Source organism: Homalodisca vitripennis, unplaced genomic scaffold (genome assembly GCF_021130785.1).
Source record: "Homalodisca vitripennis isolate AUS2020 unplaced genomic scaffold, UT_GWSS_2.1 ScUCBcl_5299;HRSCAF=11960, whole genome shotgun sequence".
Classification (NCBI taxonomy): domain Eukaryota; kingdom Metazoa; phylum Arthropoda; class Insecta; order Hemiptera; family Cicadellidae; genus Homalodisca; species Homalodisca vitripennis.
Genome location: NW_025781421.1, coordinates 12,361 through 19,512, shown reverse-complemented (window position 1 = coordinate 19,512; position 7,152 = coordinate 12,361). Strand labels below are relative to the sequence as shown.

General features: G+C 31.1%; 1 long non-coding RNA gene across 1 annotated transcript; it reads right to left on the bottom strand.

Moving 5' to 3' along the window:
* Positions 1 to 2,417: 2,417 nt before the first annotated feature.
* LOC124373322 lies at positions 2,418 to 4,470 on the bottom strand. Its single transcript, XR_006923424.1, has 2 exons — positions 4,138 to 4,470; positions 2,418 to 2,563 (listed from the first exon to the last, which is right to left on the bottom strand). It is a non-coding gene; the product is annotated as an uncharacterized LOC124373322 (long non-coding RNA).
* Between the last annotated feature and the right edge of the window lie 2,682 nt (positions 4,471 to 7,152).

The window sequence follows — 7,152 nt, the reverse complement described above, 5'->3', positions numbered from 1 at the left end:
ATAAATCGACACATCTACTTGTCAAAATAAACGTTATCTAATTTAAGAAAAAAAAGAAAAAAAAAAAAAAAAAAAAACGGGGTATAAAATTGAACCCTTACAAGCTACTAAACTACCAAAATAATTATTGAATTCATTCGCCACCTCTTAATCATTACCTTCCACCCTTACCCTTATCCCTTACCATTCATCCTAATGCTACTCAATGACGTCTCTTGACTCTTTAAAATTTTCTTTATAACCCCCAGTATTTTTTTGAATCCCCATTACAACTCTGTATCAAATGAGAATAAAAGATCATTTTCGCATATTTTATTTCTCTATTTACCCTTCCAGATAACCGTTTGTATTGCATTTTAACATTCAAACAATTTATGTTTCTAGTGTAAAGTTTAAAAAGATTATTTTTTCATTTATAAGGGTAATCAGATTATCTGTGACCCAGTCGCTCTTTCTCCTGGACTTACTATTAGTTTTCTTTAAAATGCACGCGGCATCATAACAAACATTATAAATACTATAAAAATTATTACCAAAAGAATTTACATTGTTAAAGTCATATACCGTACTCCAATCCGCTATAATCAGTTGTCTACGCAGCGTACCATGAGCTGTTATATTTAATACGATCATTATGGTTTAAAAGTTCGATTGTATGATATTAACTGTGTAAATAGATCAGTGATTAATAGATTATGTAAGGTTGTGGACTATGGTATGCTGAGTACACCGTATAGTAAATTTTAATGGTTCTTTGGCAAGAAAACAAAATATTAATCAAATATATCACACTAAAAATCAGAGCTCTCTTCTGAAATAAAATAATAAAGTTTTCAAATAAAAATCAAATACCACTTTGAAATAACTAAAATAAAAATGTTCACTTCTAAGTTCACTCAAAATTCAAAAACTTCTCTTCCACTAGTTGAACCTTAACTTTCAAGTCTCTGCAATTCAGATTACAACTCTCTCAAACAATTATTAAAGTTCAATTAATTACAAATTAATAATTCACAATAAAACAGTTCCAATTAAATATTAATAAATTACTAAATGTCCAAATATCAATTAAAGTTATTAACAAAGTTCAAATTTAATTCACCTTTCTTGCAAGTTTGAACAAAATGTAACTTGTATTATTATATTGTTCATCGAGAATCAGTTATTCAAATTGCTCTGTAGTTTCAATAAATTTAATTTTTCCTCAAAATCCCTCGCGGAAAAAAAATTTGAAACAGGGCGCACTGTACTCAACTTAATTCACGAAAATTACCAAAAGAAGGGCGAAAATTATGAGCTGGCGGTTATATCTTCCCCTTCCCACCAATCATGATGGACATCTGCGATGTTCTCTCATTGGCCCAGCTGTATCCAACTAGGAGAACAATAGTCGTAGAAAAGTTCTGATTAATTCAAGGCAGTGAACCGCCTTCCTAAAATTTATAACTACCAGTATGAACTTGCCAAAGGATTACATATTCGTTTTTAACCTAACTTCTCCCAAATCTAATTTAGAATTAAATCCCAATATTTCTTTCCCACAATTTTCATTTAATTTAAGTTTTAATTAAAAAAAAGTAGCCAGTGTAGCTTTTAAAAACGCTACAGCAAGTGACAAAATGGAGAGAAATCCCAGTGTATCTATTATTTTTTCTAATTTGACAGAGTGTAACTGTGAATTCGGAGAGAGAGAAATAGTGTTCCATAGCTTTTAGTTGAGTGGTTTGTTATTTTTCACAAGCTAGGCAGACTGAATAAAACCGGAAACCTTTTTGAAATCATCTTTGACGCCATCATAGATGACAATACCTGAGGGATTTTGCTCCTTTGGGAAAGAAAAAGTGACACCCTTGGGGATAAAACCATTGGGTTCTGAGAAACGATGGTAAATTTTGAATCAGCAACCGACAAACAGAATAACTACTGACTGATTATTCATGTCAGTTGTTTAAATATCAGGTATTCTTAAACCCTTTTTGGACGTTCGTGGGTGGCAGTAGGAGCCTAAATTTCCTTAAATAAAATCTCAAAACAATCAAGAGACAAATGGTAGTGTTTATAAGACATATAAAGATTGTTCAGCATCATTAAAATAACAATATTCGTATTAAAAGTGTTTATAAATTAATTATCATTCATTTAATTCTTATTACAGTAATGAAATAATAAATTAATAAATACATAATGACGAAAACTTTTTGATTTCTTATATGGAATCAGTTATTACAAATAAATATAAAATAAAAGATAGGTTTGAGTTTAAATAATTACATACCAATTTACACGTAACTTATAAATACTATTGGTGATAATAACACTACTCTTAATTCCTATGTTAAACTAATAAATATATCGTTAAAAGAATAAAATCAACGAGAGATTAATTTTCAGAACAGGTTACAAAATTGTATGAGAAATTGCAATGACACAATTGGTTTATTGTTAGGTGTAATTTATCACATGAAGTATAGTCAATAGTATGATTGAAGTGGTATGGTAGAATCAGATGTCCAGAATAATCATAGCAGGTGGTAAGTGGTTCAGCACATTCCTCAGCAGCTTCCTGTAATAAGACCACAAGTCGTCACTCACGAAGTTCCTAAATTTTGGCCATTTTTCATAATCCAAGTTTTTAATTTTTTGGAAAATAAGAACTTTAAACATCATTTCGAGGGGGGGGGGGGGTACTAAGGGAAATGTTTTTAAAGCGCTAAAATAGGAGCAACTTGAAATCAGACCTAAAGGAAAATACTTGAAGATATGGATGTGCATTTCTTAGTTTATGTATACCAAATATTATTGAAAAGAATCTCACTTTCTATGTATATCAACAGTTTTGGTACCCAAAATCATCTTTAATTAAAGACTTTATTACTTGCAAAATCAGATAAAACATTTCCAGATGTAAAATTTTTATGTTTGCTTTGAAAGACTCCAATGCTCACCTTTACCAGCTTTTCTTACGTCTAGTTACAAAATTACTCGTTTTCTATTATAAATACAACAAAGTCTTCGTAAGTTAAGTTTTTATTATGTTTCCCTGTTCGTAGAAATACCAAGAATGGTTGTGATTAAGAAATTGAATAACCCCATTGGTGTGAAATGGAAGTTTTACATTGTAAAACGGATGTTTTCGAACCTGCTTCATGGGGATATTTAGGTTCAAGAAAAACGTATCCAATATAAATTATACAAATTACTCGCTCACTTTTACAAATATGACTTTCTGCCCTGATTGCAACCCGAAATGTAGTTCACCTTTGTCCTGAAGTTGAGTCATAGAGGTCTTATTTGGCTTTTCGGGGTACATGAATTCTCTCTTCAGTCTATAATGCGTCTCGTGTGTATGAAGAACTTTGATTTTGTAGTCACCACGCAGGACAGTTTGATGTTCATCCGCATGTTTTCCATTCTCATTTCCCATACGGGCGGATTTTGCCTAATCACCACGTACGGCACATAAAGAATGTACAATGACCCTATTAAGGATATAGTTTATGACAGTTAGGAGTTAGAAGTTAGGCATCCGAAAATCCATTGGTTAAGTAAAACAAGTAGAAAGAAATCCTAGTGTATAAAGCCGGCTATGTAAAAGGTGACTACATTCTATATCCTGATTTTATAATTACTGCGTTTCCGGTCTGAAGATGAATTTAAGTGAAACGTAAGACTACGGAAAATGCACTAAACGTATTTTCCTAGTTATTTTTATTTTAACAGGTAATTGTATTAGTATATTATTAATATAAAATAAAAAACTTGCGTTTAACGTACAAGCTTTATTTTTGCATTACTTTTATACGTAATAAAACGTAAATTGTTAGATAGACACCCATAACTGAAAGAGTATAAATAAATTACTAACAAAAAGTATGTTTAACAGGTTCCTAACATAAATAGATATTTTTAAACCAACATACACATTTTCGGAAAGGTTTCAAACTCATATTGACCTATTTATACTGCAGAAGTAATTAAAATTAAGGATATTTTGACATTACCACAGTGTTACGTCTAGACTAGCATTACGTATAGGTACCAACTGGCCGGTCTTCGCATCAAAATAACCCGTAACATAATGAACTTACTGTAAGTGTGGGTATTTAGGGATTAAATAATTAAAGTTTTAAAACTCACACATTATCCCAGGTATGGTTAATCAAGGAATTACAAGTCTGCACTTGAGGTAACCATCATATCTGTGCCCTGGAGGGCATGTGGGCTCAGTTGTTGGGCGCTCTGGGACGTAAATGATCTGTGGATTTGGGTATGCGTCTGGTTCCACAACTAACGTAACGCTCTGGTCTGGTTCGTCCAAGAACTGTGGCAATCCCAGTACTAAGGTTGAAGACTGGAGAGTGAAGATAACAAACCCACAGATTATCTTCATTTTCATCTTCAGGAGTCAACAGTTTGTACTGCTGAAGCGTAGCTCTAAGGAGAATCGGTGAGTTGAAACAAATAACAATACGTATGTTTGAACCATTACTGGTAAACTGTATATGAGGCGCCTAATTCTTCTAACACAGAATTCGCCTAAAATTTCCTGACAGGGACAAAATAACTTAAATGTCAACTTCATAGTGACATAAATGTGGGAAAGACATGCCACAAGAGACAAATCAACGTGTAAATAGAGGTAGGAAGGGGTAAAAAGAATCTCAGAGAGCATTTATAGATAAACCATCGTAGTCTTATCAGTGTGTTATGAGAAGCAGTGTTTATTACAAATTTTGCATCAATTCTAGCAGAACACTATTGTTACCTGGGCTTTTGAATAAAGAATTAAGACTTTATGGCTTCCAATCGAATATCGATATGCTCGCGATTATTCGGTAGTTAGAAACCCTTCAGTAAACTACAATTTATAAACTGAGTATCAACATTGTTGCACTAATAAACGAGTTTAATGTGCGAAACGAATAAGGAATATAATATGTTTGGAACCAAAATAAAATAATATGATGTAAGCAAACGACGATGTAATTTAAAATCCATTAATATCGAATTTAACCGTTAGTTCAAGTTAATTTACGTTAGGTAACAGAGACTTGACGTTAGTTTAGAAGTTTAACCCAATCGTATTTGACTAATACTTTTAAGATTTTTATGACGTCATTGCTGAAGGCCAACTTCACACTAGCTTTTACCATCACAAAATTCACCAAACTTAAAACATTGTTTTTTCGCACTGAACTAGAGTTTCTAGAAAATGTCAAGAACCGAATATATTGCTATAATATTGCAATTACGTATACTTGTGCAATGATACGAGTTTTTGCTTATATCTAGGCAATACAATAGTTGTACAATATTTACAAAAAGGTAGCAATACATTTATTATTTATCCCTTAAATAAAACCTATTTATTTTTATTTATAACTAGTTAGTAAGAATATTACTTTTGCATTAATAATTTTGCAATAAGTGATTCATTTTTAAGAACTTTTTAAATCCTGGTTAAATGTAAGAAACTCCAGAAGTAATCAATAGAATTTACATTTCTCTAACACTAATCTTTCTGGTCCAATTACAAATTCCATATAACAAAACCACGCTTTAGAAATAGCTGAAGCTCTTCTGTGCCAATTTATAAAGTTAGCCAACTCACTGTTTCTTAAAAGTGCCTGCAGATGGCCTGTATCATGTAACAAGTGCAATTTCAAAAATATTTTATAGCCTAAGAATTGGAAATTCATGAAACCTATTTGACCTGTTTAACATATCTGACATTTAACCATAACTTTTGCATTCGTTCAGCTCGAGATATGTCGAAAAAAATAAAGCTTTCACTTACTCGTATTTAGTTATTTTTGGAAATGCACACAAACTTTTATAATTTAGTCTTTTTCTTCCTACAACACTTCCTTCAAACAACTCTTAACCAATTGAATCATGTGTTTTAGTTTGCAAATTGAGGCATGAAGTTAATATCTTAAATTAATCTTATCGTTTAAGGCATTTACGGCTTACAGCACCTTACACTAAAACTATGTGCCGAATATGTACAACAATTTTCAATTTCTGACAAATAAATAAAAAACCTGCGCAGTGCAAAGAATAGTGCATTTACTTTTTTTAATATAAGCCCTCAAAACAAATTTTACTTTTAATGTGATATTTTTAATTGAAACCCACTATTACAGGCAAAAGTGATTAAAATTTAAGTTAAAATTATCATGGAAGTTACGTGGTAAATTATCCTATATTAAAACTTACTCATAGACAACGAAGCTAGTTGGATAATTAAAGTTTGGGTTTTCAGTGCTTTATATACGCGTACTGCACGTGTGTGTGTGTGGTTAATAATGATCTATAACCGATTTACTACCGTTCAACATCGTTTATTCTCTATGCAAACAGTTTATTACTAAAAACCTATTTAAATAATAATTACTATTAATAAGTTGTTACAGATCATTAATTTTTTGGCTTTTCAGTTGCGATAATACGATTAATAATGTTTTATTCAGATTTTTATATGCACAACTATTTATAAAACATAATTTTGTTGGATAAATTAAAGTGTAACTTAAAGAATATTTTCAATGTCCAACTAAAGGTGAAACAGCAAAGGTAAAACGGTAAATTTAAAAGCAAATTGATCGTTTCCTTCAGAATAGGAAACTGCAATAAATAATTGATACAAAGCTAAGTTTATTGCCATGAATGTGCAGTGGTGTGTAGGATATTCACTATTAAAATATCACTATGTTCACGCTCACTGTGCGTACTACTAACGTAACGATACGTGGAAATATTAACAACCGAATATGGATTATATATATATATATATATATATATATATATATATATATATAAATAACTTATATATAATATATATTATTTTAATAGACAAGGACCCATTAAATTTAAAATGTAACAAAATACTACATAATATAAAAACTACTACTAATATAAAATCAGTGTAAACGTTGTTTAATTTTCGGGCTCACAAAATGTTAGAACGCAATGATTAAACAGATATCAACTAATGATAATGAAACCTGAAATAACCATTAAAAAGTAGCAGTTACCCACGACTCAGCACGTGATTCCCTAGGCTCTGCAGGTATAATAGCACTTCCGGTTCGAGTTAGTTATATTTTTGGCGCCAATTATTGGGTTTGCCTTGTTGTCACAATCAAGAAA